Source organism: Artibeus jamaicensis, unplaced genomic scaffold (genome assembly GCF_021234435.1).
Source record: "Artibeus jamaicensis isolate MK-2021 breed Jamaican fruit bat unplaced genomic scaffold, CSHL_Jam_final contig_354, whole genome shotgun sequence".
NCBI lineage: Eukaryota > Metazoa > Chordata > Mammalia > Chiroptera > Phyllostomidae > Artibeus > Artibeus jamaicensis.
In genome coordinates this window covers 19,441,712-19,458,384 of record NW_026521803.1, presented here as the reverse complement: position 1 = coordinate 19,458,384, position 16,673 = coordinate 19,441,712, and the positions used below count along the sequence as shown (strand labels likewise).

Here is a 16,673-nt window from a genome sequence, read left to right as displayed (position 1 = left end):
GGCCGCAGCGGCGCAGGCACACGGGGCAAACCCAGGTGGGCTCCGCCGGTGACCAGGTGAGCCCGTGCCCGAGTCCCGGCGTGGTCCGCGTGAGTTGTACGCCCGAGTGCACGAGTGACCAGGTGAGCCCGTGTCCGGATTTGCGACCGAACCAGGTGAGCCCCGTGTCCAGCCGCTCTAGCATCTTGGTCGGAGTCAGGTCACAGGACTCAAGCAGTCAGTGGGCAAAATGGGTTGAAGCGGAGCGCGAAGCCGGCTGGTGATTTAGCACACGGGCCTGGGTGCAACTGTGTCTTTCAGGGCTGGGGTCGGGAGATCAGAAAGGACCTCCTTCCAGGCGTGTTCATAGTATTACCAGCCTTAAAAATAAGTCATGCTGATGAGATGAAATGTGTGGGAGGGGCGGGAGAGTGCTTATTTCCTTAGTGCTGAACATTAATCATTTTCTGGAGGTCCTTGGCTAAACCGTTTATTTTGTAGCCAATGGTAGAGCTTGTGTCTGTGCCCCTGAGTTTTGACTAACTGCGTGATTAAATGATGAGCGGCAGACGGGAATAGCCAGCACTTCAGGGGTGTTTTAAGATTGAGTCAGTGGATGATGAAGCAGTAAGAGAGATTGGAAATGGGAAGCAAAGAACGGAAAGATATGGAAATTTTTAAAAAGAAAAAAACCGCATGGACACAGAGTCCGGTGGATCCCACAGCTCGGCGGGGTGCACGGGTTAGGGGCAGAGCTCTGTGCGGGGTGACGTCTGTGTGTGGCGGTGGGGGTGGGGGTGGGGGCGGAAGGAGGAGGAGCATGACCCCGAACAGATCACTGGAATCAAAGGAGGTCATTGGTTAAGAATCCATTGGCTATCGCTGAAATTGTAAGGTTATCGTGGTTGGAATAAAAAAGTATGCAACATGTAGGTAACGTGTTTTCCTCCGACAAATGATTAGGTATAAACATTTAATTGAGTTAGGAAATAAGTTGCAAGGAGCTGTGATTTTCTACCCTGATGAACATTCAAAGAGGATTCTCTAGGAAAGCATTTGGCGTAAGTAATTAGACTTTAAAATTAAAGTGTTGCAAAACAGCACAACAAATTATTACTCTCTCTTAATAATACTGTCTATAGCAGCAGTAGTGCTCCAGTTATACAGGGGTGGCAAAAGTAGGTTCACAGTTCTGAGTGTGTGTGTTTATTCTTCTTTTTATTAATGATTGTATTGTTTATTTGTGTTACCAATGTAAACCTACTTTTGCCCACCCCTGTACTTAAGTATATCTTAAGTGTCCAGCCCGGGCTGGTGTAGCTCAGTGGATTGAGCCCGGGCCTTAAAGCAAAAGTTTGCGGTTCAATTCCCAGTCAGGGCACATGCCTAGGTTGCAGGCCAGTTCCCAGGAGGGGACACATGAGAGGCAACCATATATTGATATTCTCCCTCTCTGCTTCCCTTCCCCTCTAAAGATAAATAAATAAAATCTTTAAGAAATATTTTTTAAAAAGAATGTGTCCATTTGTTTTAGGTAGCTAATTACTAGTTTAAAATAAACAGGAATATACAATACTCCAGTAACTTGAAATCTATGCAAAAGTCTAATAAAATACTGCCAAGCCCTACACAAAAATGAGTGAAGTAATAACATAGCCAAGCTCGGCTCCTTTTCAAATGTACTCCGATGCCGCCATTTCCCCTGTTCTTGCACTTGCTGCCCAGAGGGGCAGTGGGTCACTGTGTGTGTGCCCTCCCCCCCGCACACCTGAGTGGCCTAGAGTTCTGTGGACACCTGTAAAAATCCTATTCTTTGTTTTAAAAATTGCCTATTTACTTGGTGTTTTAAAAATTTGGAATGGAGCTCTGGCTGGGTGGCTCAGTTGGTTGGAGTGCTGTTCCCGTTCACCAAAAGGTTTCGGTTTGATTTCGGTCAGGGCACCTACCTGGGGTGCAGGTTTGATCCCTGGCCAGCACATGTGGGAGTTTCCCTTTTTCCCCTTTTTTTCCTCTCAAATCAATAAAAGCATATCCTTGGGTGAGGATTTTTAAAAAATTGGAATAGGGAAGAAAATGAAAGCCACATTTCCATAAATCAGACATGGCAACAAAACTTCACCTATCAAGAGGGGTTGTTAATTGAATGGGAAATAAGAAACTGAGGAGAAGAATATGGTGCCCCCTTGGCTCTCTGTGCACTATTTCTTCCTAAATGGCGGGGAGTTCAGAACAGACAGTCAATCTTATTTTTGGCTAAAAAAATTAGAAGTGTTCTTCTCAGGAGGTATTTTAGACAGAAGTATTAAGTAGCCTCTTAACAATTTCTCCTAGGCCCAGGGGCTGACTTCCAGCATCTTAGAGGCAAAGTACTTGTTGCTAAATCTTTACCTTAAATCTTGCTTTAGTATATTTTATATGGCTCGAACAGAACTTAATCAGAACGTGTGCTATTAGTTATATTTTTAAAAAACAGGAAATGTCATGTTGTTGGCTATGCAATTTCTTCTGTTGTTCACATTTTAGCCTGGAACACTGGAAAAAACAAATAACCATTGCTTAAGTAAGATAGAGGTGTTTGTTTTTGTTTTTGTTTTGTTTTTAATAATATGTAAACACTCTGGAAGTAGGCAGTCCCTGGCCAGTATAGCAGCCACTCTGTCTTCCCAAGAACCTAATTTTCCTCTTTTTTTTGCTGTTCTCAGTGTGTAGTTTACATCTTCCAGGTTGCCTCATGGTGCAGTATGACTGCTGAAATTCTAGTCATTGCACCCACATTCTAGGCAGGAACAAGAAGGAAAGGGACATGGTAGTTGAGTAAGATTTAAAAACTTCCCCTTATGTTTTATGGTAGATTATCTGCCAAGATAGCTGTTAATAATTTTTGTATGTTCATGTCACTTTTTCTATCGGGCAGTGGAGTCTATTACTTTTATCTTTGAGTCAGGCTGGCCCTGTGACTTGTGACTGATAGAATGCACTAGAAAACATTACTAGGCCTTGCTACTTCTGTTTTCACCCTCCAGGGGTAATCTAGTCCCCAGCTACTCCAGCTGCACCTGCTGAGGTGTCAGTCATGTGCATGAAGGCATCTTGCATCTTCCAGCCCCACATGAGCGCTCATTGATTCCATGTGGAACACAAGACCCAGCCAGCTAAGCCCTGCAAACGTAGAGTTGTCAGAAATAATAAATCATTGCTGAATTGCACTGAAACACAATCATTTGCCCCCCTGCTTCAAAATGCCAGGATGGCCAAGAAGTAAGGTTCATTAGTTGGACCTTTGGCTTTATTGGACATGGTAGAATACCATCCTTCCTCTGTTACCATAGAAGAAAGGGATGGATATCCTGGGAGAAGAAGGGAGGTAACAGTTTTCCTTAGCCACCAGTCATCCGGTAGCAGCTCAGAACAGAAAAGGCATCTCTAGGACCTCAGGAGCAAGGTTGTGTGGGATCATTACTCTTGCCCTTTGGCATCAATGAGATTGGACCATTCACAGAGCTCCTGTGGCCCCTTCTCCCTCTGCTCCTAAGAGTCTGTGCCTGCATGACCTCAGGCTGCCTCAGGCCCCCTCTCTGGGCACATTGGGAGCTTGCAAGTCCCTGGTGCTGTCAGGTCACCTAGCTCCTGTTCTCAGAGAAGAAGTCTAATTGGATCAGCTCACTGTCCAGCCAGGCCACTGCAAGGTCATTGCTGTGTTCTGAACTGGGTGCATATCCCTTATGCCTTATATCCAGTCAGCCCCATCCAGAATGAGACATGGCCCTTGAGCTGTTGAAGAACTGGATCAAGGCCTCACTACACCTCTTCCTGGCTGTGACCTTGAGCAGGCTTTGCTCTTTGCCTCAGTTTTCTCATCTATAAAATTGTGCTAATGGTATCTACTTTGCAGGGTGATTGTGAAGGTTAAAGAGAGTGTCTGTGAACAGTAATATGTGCCCAATAAATCGAAGCCATGATTGTTACTGTTTTATTTTAACTTAAAGAAGCAACTGTGTGCTTTCTTTGTAGAATTGATGATCAATCAGTCAAAAGATACTTTCTTATAGATGTCTGTCATAAAATGAGAATTCTTTTCCACTGAAAAGCTTTTCACTGATGTTACTACCTTTAAAAAGCTTCTTTTAAAATTCTGTAAAACTGTTTTCAAAATCATGAATTGAGAGGAACATTATCTTATTATGTTGGCTGCAAAATGGCACCAGAATGTTACTGGTGATGGGACCCTTGGTTCATCAACCTCGGTACTTAAGTTCTGGCTAAGAAAGGATTCAGAGCCAAGACTCAAACAGAAGCAAAATTTTATGTAGCAAGTCACAGAGGTAGAAGAAGTGAGCCAGCCGGGTTGCATGGGCTCAGGAAGCAAGTTACAGAGGCAAAAGAAAGGCCCTTGAAACTTAGGAGAAAGAAAGCAAGGATATATCTATGTGCCTGGGGGAAGGAGAGGGTGAAAGGCTCCACAAGCTTCAGAGAGAGCACACAGGAGGGAAAGAAGGGGGTGGGGAAAGGTACTGCTGTGCAAGAGGGGAGGTCCCAGGGGAGGACCTCAACAGAATATTCATCAGCTTTCTAGGTGTGTCCTTTCAGGATTGTGGTCTCCACTGACTGGTCAGCACTAAAGTAGGGGGTCCTTAGGCTTTGCATATATAATCCTGAGGCAACCATGGCATTGGCCAGCCTGGCTTTGCTACTTTTCTGGGGCTGGAGCTGAAACAAAACTGAGACCTAGATGTTATCTCTGCTTTGACCCAAAATCTGTCTCTGTGGTAAGTAGACCTAAGGCCTTGTTCCTAAGATTATCTGATGCAGGTCAGAACCTCATTGTCCTGGGGTCTTAATGCTTAAGAGAGTGGTCGTGCAAGGGTTTGTATGGGAGTCCTATGAGGCTATTCTCCAGCCCCCTTGTCTCTCCTCTAAGGAGGTCTACCACATGACTGGCAATGTGAGAGTTTAGGGGTCTAAACCACATGACCAGTGATATGATGAGAGAGGAAAGGTCACCTTGGGGGCGAGGTCCCACCCCACAATTGTCTGATGGGCACCCAGGGCTTTCTGCCCTGGTGATCTGTACCTGGCCTGTTGGTCCTACTTGGTTCATGCCTAGCCACCTACTACAGTCATATACAAAGGGTAACTAAAAGTCTCCCCATGTTGTTTGTACCTGGTTTTGCTGTGTCTGGGCTGAGTGGGAGGTTGGGAGCAGTGGGTGTTTCCCTGTGTTCCCCACATGATTCCTCAACGCTGCTTTGGGTAGGATTAGACAGCTGCCCTGTAATGATGGCAGCTTGGGGGAAACACACATGACATTCCGGTGTTTTTGAAGACACACTTATTTGTTCTAGGCTGTGCCTTGACCAAAGGTGTATGTATTTGTCCGTGTGGGAAGGCTTTTGAAAATTTTGTTAAGTGTATTCTTTCATAATTGCTTATTTAATAGCTATGGGCAATGGTGTTACAAGTTGTCAATGCATTAATTTGATACTTTTTGTAGGTGTTTATAGTGAGGACAGGTTTGCCATTCTGCTTATGATGTGCCTTTAAAAGTACTGCTTGCATTATATATTACTTCCATAAAGACAGATTTTTCACAGAGGACTTTTTGCCCTTCCTAGACCATAAAGCAGTCTGTGAATGTAGGCATCACAATAATTCTTTAAGTTGGACACACCTTTACTTGGTTATGACATACCTTCCGAAGGGGGCAGGTGGTGCTGCATGATGATTGATTTTGTGAGCCTGAGGCTGACACAAGCTTTATAACCACTGGTCAGAGTAAATGCTCACATATCAGTGCAGTCTGTTCGTATGAGGCAAGGGGGAAAATTGCCTTTCCTAAAACGATTAGTTTTTTACTTATTTATAAGCTAATCTCTACCCTCATAAGGTTCAGGTAGGATAGGAGGGTATGCGACCTCCCTTCTACCCCAAAGAGGTGGACCACCACTGCTCAGAGCCTCCCACCCTCCTAGCAGCAATTTTCTGTGCATTAACCAACACACGTGCAATGCTTTGTTTCTGTTTTAAGTGAAATGATGTCACACTGTATGTATTGTTGTGGTGCATTTTTTTTTACATATCTCTAGGTCTGGAATGTATTTCTATTGCAGCATGTAGAGCTCCATTTCATTCTTTTTAACTCTTCCATAGCATCCCTTGAATGGCAGGACCATGATTGACTAATCCCATATGACAATCATTTCCAAATAGGCTATATCTAAAACTAAAAACTCTACTAGAATTATTTATCCATTTCTTTATTTTTTTAGAGTACCTGTATTAAAGCTGAGGACAGTGAAACAAGGAAGGGCTTAGGATAGAAGAGGCAACAGGAGAGAGCCCTTGGGGGCTTCTTTGGCTCCCTGGAAAGTCAGGGAAAAGGTGGGTATTAGAGACAGACAGGTTCAGGGGGTGAGCTCGGAATGAGCTGCCGCTGCCACTGCTCTCCTGGTTGCAAGTCTCGTGGGGACCCTTTGAGTTTAGGAGATATACACTGGAGAGGAAGAAAGGCACAGGCGTGCCCCCAGTAGGAAGAGCACCTCTACTAAAAATTTTCAGAGTTATTCAACCTTTACAAATAAACGATTTGGGGGATAATTTTAGATTCGCAGCAAAACTGAGCAAAAAATGCAGAAATTTCCCATATAACCTCCCGCCCCCACACATGTACAACATCCCTCATTATGAATATCTCTCACCAGAGTAAGGTATTTGTTGTAATTAATGAACCCACATTGAGCCCTGGCCAATGTGGCTTAGTTGGTTGGACTGTTGTCTGGTAACTGAAAGGTTGCAGGTTCAATTCCTGGTCTGGGCCTATCCCTGGGTTGCAGGTTCAGTCCCTGGTGCCGGCACCTACTATCCCGGGTCTGGGCATATGATCCCCAGTACGGGTGTGTACAGGAGGCAACTAATCAGTGCATCTCTCTCACATCAAAGTTTCTTTCTCTCCCTTCTTGTCTTCCTTCTTCTCTCTCTAAAAAGCAGTGAAAAAATGTTCTTGTGTAAGGCTTAAAAGAACTAAAAAGAACCTACACTGAGACACCATTATTACCCAAAGTTCATAGTTTACCATAGGCTCACTCTTGGTGTTGCACATTTTATGGGTTTTGACAAATAGATAATAACAAATATCCACCATTATCATATCATGCAGAGTGGTTTCCCTGCCCTAAAAATCCTCTATGTTCCACCTATTCCTTTTCCTACTGCCCTGGAAACCACTGATCTTTTTACTGTTTTCATAGTTTTACCTTTTCCAGGATATCATATTGTGTAATTCTACAGTACATAGCCTTTCAAATAGGCTTCTTTCACTTAGTTATATGCATTTAAGTTTCTTCCATGTCTCTTCATGGCTTGATAGCTCATTTCTCTTTAGTGCTGAATAACATTCCATCACTTGGATGTACCACAGTTTATTTATTCATTCACCTACCGAAAGACATCTTGATTGTTTCCAAAGTTTAGTTGTTATTGTTGTTGTTATTACTATTATTTTGCTCCATAAAGCTTTATAATAAAAACAGTATTTCCACTTGGTTCAATGCATGGGAGAGGGTTCCAGGGTCATTAAAAGGGTGACTAGTGGTTTCAGGAGAGGCTCAAGCAAAAGCCAGATGCCAGGGAAATGCAGAGGGGCCCCTCAGAGGCCTCTGGGCTCCAAAGGCTTTCTTAGTTGTGCTTGAGGGTGAGCCTCATGAAGAGACACTCGCCCATCCCAGCCTGGGGGCCGCCAGCCTGTGGATGTTAGTCAGGTGGTCACCCATCTTCTTGATGAGTTTCACTTTCTCAGCCAGGAAATAGTTCCCCAAGAAGTCACAGAAGTGAGGGTCTGTGCAGGCAGAACCCAGGGCATGCCGATCCAAATGGGCCTGGTTCAGGCTCTTCTCCAAGATCTAGGCGACTTCCTTGCATCCAGAGTTTGAACTCATGCATCTTGGGAAGGCTTCAGCACATCTCGGAAGAGAATGCAGTCATAGTGCTGGTTTTGCAGTTTCAACAGATGCTTGGCACCCTCATGCTTCTCCTCGGCCAACTCTCGGAACAAGTGGCCCATGTCCTGCAGAGCCACATCGTCGTGGTTCAAATAGAAGCCCAGGGAGAGGTAGGCGTAGGAAGCCTGCAGATGCAGGTTGGCCAGGTGGTTGATGGCAGCCTCTACCTTGTTGGAATAGTTCTGATGAATTTGGGAGCTCATGGTTTTTCAGCAGTGAAGAACTAAGGTCATAAAAAGGTTTGACTAGTCTTGGAGGCTGAGGATGGCTGAGATGGTTCCAAAGGTGGCGACTAGAAAACAGATTGGAGGGTAGTTGGAAAGAAGGGGCGCCCCTAGGTCTGTTCCATCCAAACCCTGTTGAAGCAAGAGACAGATCCCAGGACTGCTAAGGGCACTATCCGAAGTTTAGCAATTATGGATAAAGCTGGTATAAACATCCATGTGCAGCTTTTTGTATGGACATAGTCTTCAACTCCTTTGGGTAAACAGCAAAGAGTATGATTGCTAGATCATATGGTAAGTGTGTATTTAGTTTTGTAAGAAACTGCCAAACTGTTTTCCATTAGTGGCTGTACCATTTTGCACTCCTACCAACAATGAATGAATGTTTCTATTGCCCCACCTGCTTGTCAACTCTTGGCATTGTTGGTGGTTTGGATTATGGCCACTCTAATAAGTTTCAGGGTATCTTGTTTTAATTTGAAATTTTCTAATGACATGCGATGTGGAACATTTTTCATATGCTCATATTTCATCTCTGTATCTTCTTTAGTGAGGTATCTGTTTACATCTTTTTCTTATTTTTTAATTTTTTTAATTGGGTTGTTTGGTTTTTTTTTTCATTTTAAGAGTTCTCTTTAACATTCTTATATCAGATATATCTTTGACAAATATTCTAGTCTGTGGCTTGTCTTCTCATTCTCTTGACTAGAATTTTTTAATTACTGAAAAAGTTATGTTTACCACAACAAATGCCTAGAAATATATGAAGAAAAATGCAATAATTCTCTCTTTGCCTCTAATTGTAGTCTTTGAGGTAACTAATCTAAACAATATGATTTATAACTTTTGGCATCTTTCTCTCTGCTCAAATGTGTGGGTGTTTTCCTTAGATTTTTGTTTAAGAATAAGCTTTTCCTCTACACATTTCTCCATAATTGTTCTTTATCTCCTCTCTCTAAATAATACATCACGGGTATATTTCTAGGCAAATATAAGTAAATGAAACTTATTCTTTTTTATGGGTGTATAATATTCCTTGGTAGAGATATCATACTTTTGCCATCATTCCTCTATTGTGGATATTTAGGATGTTTCCAGTTTTATTTTTATTTGACATTGTAAATAAAACTGTTGCTTTAATTCATAGAGGAGAAATTCCCCAAAGTGATACTCATAGGTCAAAAGTGATGTGTATTTCTTTTTTGTATTTTATTTTTTAACTTTAATATATAATCTTTATTACATTTTTTGTTACCCCATCCCCAGCAATCACTACCCTGTTGCCCATGACCATGAGTCTTTTTTCTTTTTTGCTCCATCACTCCACCCCCTCGCTCTCCCCCACCACTAGCTGTCATCTGTTCTCCATCTATGAGTCTGTCTCTGTTTTGCAAGTTATTTTGGTTTGTTTGTTAGATTCCACACATGAGTAAAACTGTAAAGATTCATACCCTCACCAGAAATGTATGAAAAGTGCCTTTCCCTACATCCTCATCAGTGTTGGATGTTGGCAGTCTTTAAAACTATTGGTATTGTTTTTATTTGCACTGTTTTTACAACTAGTGGCACTAGGTATTTCTTCATAGGCATGTGGCTTGGTTGTTCATAGCCTTTGTCCATGTGTCTAGTAGGATTGAGTGTGGTATCCTTTAAAAGACTAGGGTAGGACACAGTACGATGGAGCAGATAGTGCAAGCACCAGATTTAGGGTGGATGGGGTCCCATCCTGCCATCATCACAATAGGATGATGATGGCCACCATTAGCACATCCTGTACCCATCTGGGTGTTCATAGGTCACATCCAGGACCTCTGGGAGGTACAACTCAAGGGCATGTTCACATAGCGAAGGGACAATGCAGGGAGGAGTGAGATTCCCACAGACTCCCACAACTGTTCCCCCTAGAGTTGTGTGTTGCCTTTGTCCTGCTTTGGTGATAGTACTTAGAGAGCTGCAGTATAACCTGTGTGTCTGTTTGCCATTTTTTCAGACCCTGAGCTTACTAAACTTGAATCCTCAGTGCCTAGTATAATGCCCATCCCATAACTGGGCCTCCAAAATATTGACTAATTGAATGACTCAAAGTGTTGTCAAGAGCTGGCAGGCCCCAGAAGGAGGTAGTGGTGGTGGTATGTGTGTCTGTGTGTAAGTGTCAGGCGTTGGGGCTGGATTTTGTGTGGGGCTGATGACAGGAAGCTCAGCCTGAGCGGGGAGGAGAGGGCCCAGCAGCCGGAGCTTCCTTCTACTTCCCTCCACCCCCTTCCTTCTAAGGCCTCTTTCTGCCATCCCCTCTCTCTCTGACTTTATGTCGGAATCACTGTCCTTTCCTGAGCACTCACACCTACCCACAGCTTGAGGGGCCTTTCCACACAAAGGCCCAGGGACTGTGTGAGATAGAGACAATTATTCCCCAGAATACTCCTCCCATGGAACGTGGGGTCTGCAGACTAACCATTGAGTTGTGTGTGGTTCAAAAGGAATTGGCCAAATCCCAAAGGCATAGTTCAGAAAAATCCTGACTGGCTATTAATGATTGAAGAAGCTAATTGTATGTGTGTGTGGGGGTGCAAGGTGAATAGGGTAGGGAAAAGAAATTGAATGGGCAACAAGAGCTAGACAGAATAACATTTTAGGCTCTGGCCGGGTAGCTCAGTTGGTTAGAGCGTCATCCGTATGCACCAAGGTCGTGGGTTTGTTCCCTGGTCAGGGCACTTACAAGAATCAACCAATGAATGTGTGAATAGGTGGAACGACAAATTGGTGTTCCTCTCGCTCTCCCTGTCAAAATCAATAATAAAAGGAAAATTATAAAAAAAATAAATTTTATTCATTTATTAATTTTCTTCCATTTATCATGTAACAGATTTTAGACAGGTTCAGGATTCACAACTCTTTGAGGTCAAGAAATTCTCTAAGAAGCTGATGAAAATAGTAGACTTCTCTCACAAAAGCTGGTTCATTTGCCCAAACGTCTTGCATACAATTTGAGGGCTTCACCAGTGACCTGACAGGTCGAAGTTCCTTGGTTCCTTGTCTGAAGAGGCAGAGGAGGAAAGATATCCTAGAGGTATCTGACGTCTTCAAAGACTATTACCACATTATAATTACTTTTTTCCCCAAAAGCTAATTGAAGCACCCACAAAGCATTGAAATTTTCTTAGTTGGGTTAAGTAACAATGGATAGAAGTGTTTGTTGCCAGAAGCACAGGAATGCCAGGTGAAGATTAGAAAAACCTTCTAAGAAAGATGAAAGACATGGTTTTCACTTTGAACTTGAAAAACATTCACTGTGCACAGAAGCAAGTGGCCAAAGCTAAAAACGACAAAAACGAACAACAGAGTTCAGAACTGGAGTCCTAGGCAGCGAGAGCTGTGATGGAGTTTAGAACGTGTGTTATGCATGTACCCTCTGGCATTCTTGTACATTTATTCCATAATCTTGTTACATTTTCTTATCTCAAACCTAAATCTCCTCTTATCATCATTTGATAGGAAAAGGCTATGTACAGTCCGCATACCAGAGGCACGAACCCCTCGGGTGCTGCAGCTGAGGCAGGGGTTGGTGCAGCCGCAGGCCCGGCAAGGAGGTGGGGGAAGGTAGGGAGGGCCTTTTTCTCCTTGGAGGGGCTGGGATTTTCACCCTGAGGTTTCAAAAAGTCCTCTTCCTCCCAGGCATTACCTGTGAGTGCAAATCTTCTCACAGAGTCCATTTTTCTAGGATTTTGCCGACTTTTCTCAACTCTCAGGAACCCCTTGACTATTCAGGGTCTTTGAATGTAAATTTTCTGGATTAGTAAGTGTCAATCCACATGTCCCGTGTCTTTGAACAGAAATCATTCCACTTTACTATGTTTTTGACCTTACTCAACTGAATGGATAATTTTGGGGGGAGCTCGGGGAGTGGCCCAAGGATTGCCGTGGGTCAGCACTTTGGGAGGGGCCCATGTGGGCCCCAAGCATCAGCCAGCTTTCAGTTCCAGAACAGTTCCAAGCATCAGCCAGCTTTCCTCCTTCTCACAGGATGCAAAGAACAGGGGTCTGCAGACCTGCGGGCAGTTTAATGTGCTGGTTTCTTCAACATGAATAAGTCACATGCAGACACAATCTTTTCAGACAATGCACAACACTTTCTTAAATGCCATAAAAACTCTACCTTTCCTCCTTCTCTGCCATTATCCACATCCTTTCATTTTTCCAGTAGTATTCAAACATCATCTGTTGTTTGTACATCTCTAACACAATACATTTCTGCAGCCTGCCCTTGTACCTGGTTGATAACGCAAGTTGCTAAAATAAGTAGGCGCTGCATCCCTCATCATCTCCAGTAGTTATCGAAAGCTCACCTGTGAGCTGAGAGCACTTTCGATGATATAATGGAAGGCAACAGTTCCTCCGTAGCTTCCCTGATGTTTCACTTTTTCACTGAATTGCAAGCACAGGAAATATTTGAGAATTAGAGCTTTAGTATTCTGAGGATGATAATCTTGTGGAGTGTTACGTCAGTCACTAAGCTGTTGTCTCAGCTTGCAGACTCCTGTTCTCTGCGGTGCTGGGGCTGGGATGCTGCAAACTGCATTTTTGCTTTTCAGGCTGATACCCAGTAGGCTCTACCAATAGGGAGCACTAGATGGGAACTACAAAGCTGCAGGGGGAAGGGACTTTCTCCAGACCCCCTCCCCCACTCGCACTTCCTGTGGGCATCTCTCCAACACTGGTTCCTCACACTGGCGGTGACAGTTCCTCCCATGGAGGCAGCTGGATCTTCATTGTAGTTTTTGCAACATTCGCAAAGCCAGCTTCATCCTGCCCCTCTGAGAGAGACTCCAGCAGCAGCTACCCCAGTACCTATTCCTAGAGCTCTGAGCTCTAGGCACACTGGGCCTCCATCCAAGCTCAGGGACCCCAGCACCGACTGGCCAGCATGCCCTCCTCAGGGCTCTGGATCCCGTCTTTCTGTGTGCAGCTAAGAAACACCAGCATCGGTGGAAGCTCTCACTCTCTTGAGTCTGAGGAAACTTGGCTTCCTTTGCTGGAGAACTGTCTCATTAAATGTACCATGAAATGAAATTCTTTAATAGCATATTATTTTCTGAATAATGTCTTGTACCATAAGTTGAATCATTGAGGTAAGAGTGATAGATAGAAAATCAAAATAATCTTAGACTTTCCTTGCTCAGGCGGAGCCCCCGCGTCTTGTCTGGCAGTAGACTCATTTGCCATCCTCAGATAAACCCCTGTTCTGTAGTGACCGCCAGATGCAGCTGCACAAATAACAGCGCAGTCCTGAAAGGTCTCTTTCTCTGTGCATTGTTGCACACTTTGCAGACAGCTGGTAAAAAATGTGACACCTTTGAGACCTTGGAGAAGATTAGATTTCCTCCAAGGCACCAAAGGTTCTATTTTATGTATGTATGTATGCATGCATGCATGTACTTAATGGGTGCCTGTAGCCTTAGAATATGCAAAAGAAAGAGTCAGCCATGCCCTGTTTTTCCTGCTTCAGATCAACAGCCTGTGCTCCACTAGGAGGGAAGGGGCAAGTAGCCCAGCAAAGCCCCATTTCATCAGCCTTTTGTATATGGCTGCCCAAGAGAAAGTGCACCTTGAAATGCATTTACTGAGAACTTCACACATGGTCCCAACAGCTCTAGGGTCTGGTGACCCCTGCCATGACATTTTTGGAAACAGACAAGTCAACCTTCAGAAAATACACAGTTTGGTCAGACGTTTGTCCAATGAAATCTTTGCCTTTGGCCAAGCGCAGATCCCATCTTTCCCTGGAAACCACTCGCTCCTCTGCAGCCTCACTCTCCAGATGGAGCGGCGTGGTGGTCAGTGACTTTAACAAAAAGAACCTGAATCTGCTGAGAATTCGGTAAGGGGTCTTTCTGATCTCCGACATCCCTTTGCCGAGGCCTTCTCTTGGTTCATTTTGCTTTCTCTAGAGCCAGAGACAAGGGTTTTGCTGCAGGCAGTGTATTTGGGAGAAGATTGCAGGAGCAAGGAGAGTGAAGCAGGGAGAAGAAGAGGCGAGTGTGCATGTGGAGGTGAGCCCTCTGGGTGGCTGACTCACTCTGTCGGGCACGGGAAGCATGCGGGCGGCCTCCCAGAGCTCTCTGCCCCTCAGAGCCGTCTGCCCCTCAGAGCTCTCTGCCCCTCAGAGCCGTCTGCCCGAGGCCAGGGCCTGGAGCGTTCCTCTTCTGGCTCCTGTGGCCTGTTGGTTGAAGGCTACCAGGAGCTCTTCACTGTTTTGTGCTTCTGGGCTGCAGAGAGAGTAGGATAGTGTGGGAATGAGTGAAGGTACGGCACCAGCTGAAGGGGCTGTCACAGCTCACATGGGACTGTCCCTTGCTGCTGCCTGGGATGGACATGGGTGAGCAGTGGGCTCTGCAGCCACTGCAGATCAGACCCCTAGCCCCATCACTGATTGGCTGTGGGATGGATCTCTGTCAGAAAACTAAGCACCATGTTCCTCATCAGATATTATTCTCCTCATGGGGATAATAACAGTACATTACCTCACAGTGTGTCATGCTTGGTAAAGATTAGCAATGGTTACCCAACAACAGGCTCCTAGTCCGGATTGTGTCCAGGGCTTCCTTTTCTCCTTCAAGGTGAACCCAGCTTCTCTGTGCCCACATAGGGGAAAGTGGAGCCGTGTGTCAGCAACACCAATGAAAGACACTTTCTCCTTCCTGCTGCATACATCAGGGTGCTGCAACTTAGTTGCCCCTCTGAGGGCTCCCACATGGTCTCCCTTCTGCTTCTCCATCCCTCTGCTTCTCCACCTGCCTGCCCTGTTTGTCCTCTGGGCGCAGAGGGGCTGCGGAGCTCAAGCCCTCAGTGTGCCCTCTTGTCCCCTGCTGCTGCTAGCTGCAGCCCTGAAGTGCTGGTGTCACGTTGTACTTTCTTCAAAAAGTCACTACAGCCCACTGTACTTTCTTGCAAGTGCTGACAAAACATTTCTCTGACAAAATCTGGTAACATTCTAACACTGCCAATACTTAGATTAATGTTGACACTTTTGTTGACCCTCTAAATACAGATAAGCTGAAGTGGTTCAGCTATGTCAGCATTCAGGGGCCTAAACTTTCCAAACTGACTACAACCACTCCGGAGCTCGCTTGCTGCTGGAAAAGGGTGTCATATCATCTGCCAGACAGGGAAGTTTTTCTTTTTCAGATAAGAGTTATGTAAAAATTAAGCTACTCTTTTTTTTTCCACCTTGGCTACTTGGATGCTCTGTACATTCCAGTTTAGCAATTATATTTCACAGTTGTTTTTTGTTCCGTTCATCTCTTCTCCTGGATATTTCTTATTTTAATGATGCGAATACATAGGTCCTTCTATTGTGAGCTGACTCAAATCCTCTTAGAAACTGTGTAAACAGAAAATGGTGCATGGATTATTAGAGGGGTCACTGCCCTGTGAACATACACAGTTCCTCTTGGTGGTTCTGTCTTCCTGAGTCTGACACCTCTCGCAGCCAGGATTTCTAAAGCCTCTTCTACAAGATGGCAGTTGTTTCCGATCTATTAATTGTTTAACAGTTCTGAAGACAAGTTAGGATGTTTTGGGTGCAGGCTACCGCAAATCCCTTCTAGTGCACAGGCTCAATCAGCAGACCCAAGTGCTTCATGGACTCCAGGCGTGATCTGACCACGTTCCTGCCTCTGGCTCTGTTCCCCTTAGCTCCTGCTAGCTGGGCTTCTCCTCTGTGTCAGGTTTTTCCTAAGCCTGCTTTCCTCAGCAGGGGCAGGGACTGCCAGTGGCCCCTGATGAAGGCCATGTGCTTTGCTCCGTTTGGGCCGCACTCCACAGGAGCCTGTCCCTGAACCGGACACCACAGCCAGGGGAAGGGGGTGCTCAGACTGCCTGCAGCTGTGAGCCCTGCACAGGAGAGTGGGGTGGGGTGGAGTGGGAAGCAGGGGGGAGATTTATTGCTCTCTCCATTTGACTGGTGAAAAAGGACACGGGAAGGACTTCGCCCTACCATGAGGAGGACTGCTGTAAAGCTGTGTGTATGTGCGCTTGTTTGGGGTGGACATGCCAGGTTGTGCCTTGATGGGCCTGGTAAGTTCTGCCAAAATACTCATTCTTTTGTTTGCCTCCAGGAAGAATTTGCCTTGGGATGCCTCTAGAATGGGCAGGTGGGATGCTTCCTGCAACTGTATTCCTCGTACGTACCGTTTCTCCACCATAAGTTTGTTGTTTTGTAGCCCTTCAACCAGCTGACAGCCGATTTGGAATGTGAATTCCATGCATCAGAGAAGGAGAGTTTAGTTCCACATGCCCAGAGAGCAGATTGGTGCTTGACTCAGTGTAGCCACTGATTGCTTTACTCCAGAAAGATCCTTAAAGGTATGAATATACTTCTGCGGAGAGTGCTTGGAGGGGCTTCTGGACATATTTTCCTCTTAATTAGCCAAGGAATAGCCAAATTCTTTTAAGAAAATACACTTTTATTCAGCTTTTA

At 44.9% G+C, this 16,673-nt stretch overlaps 1 pseudogene; it reads right to left on the bottom strand.

Annotated features, from left to right (window-relative positions):
- Positions 1-7,650: 7,650 nt before the first annotated feature.
- On the bottom strand, positions 7,651-8,176 carry LOC119056159 (ferritin light chain-like; annotated as a pseudogene).
- Positions 8,177-16,673: the final 8,497 nt, after the last annotated feature.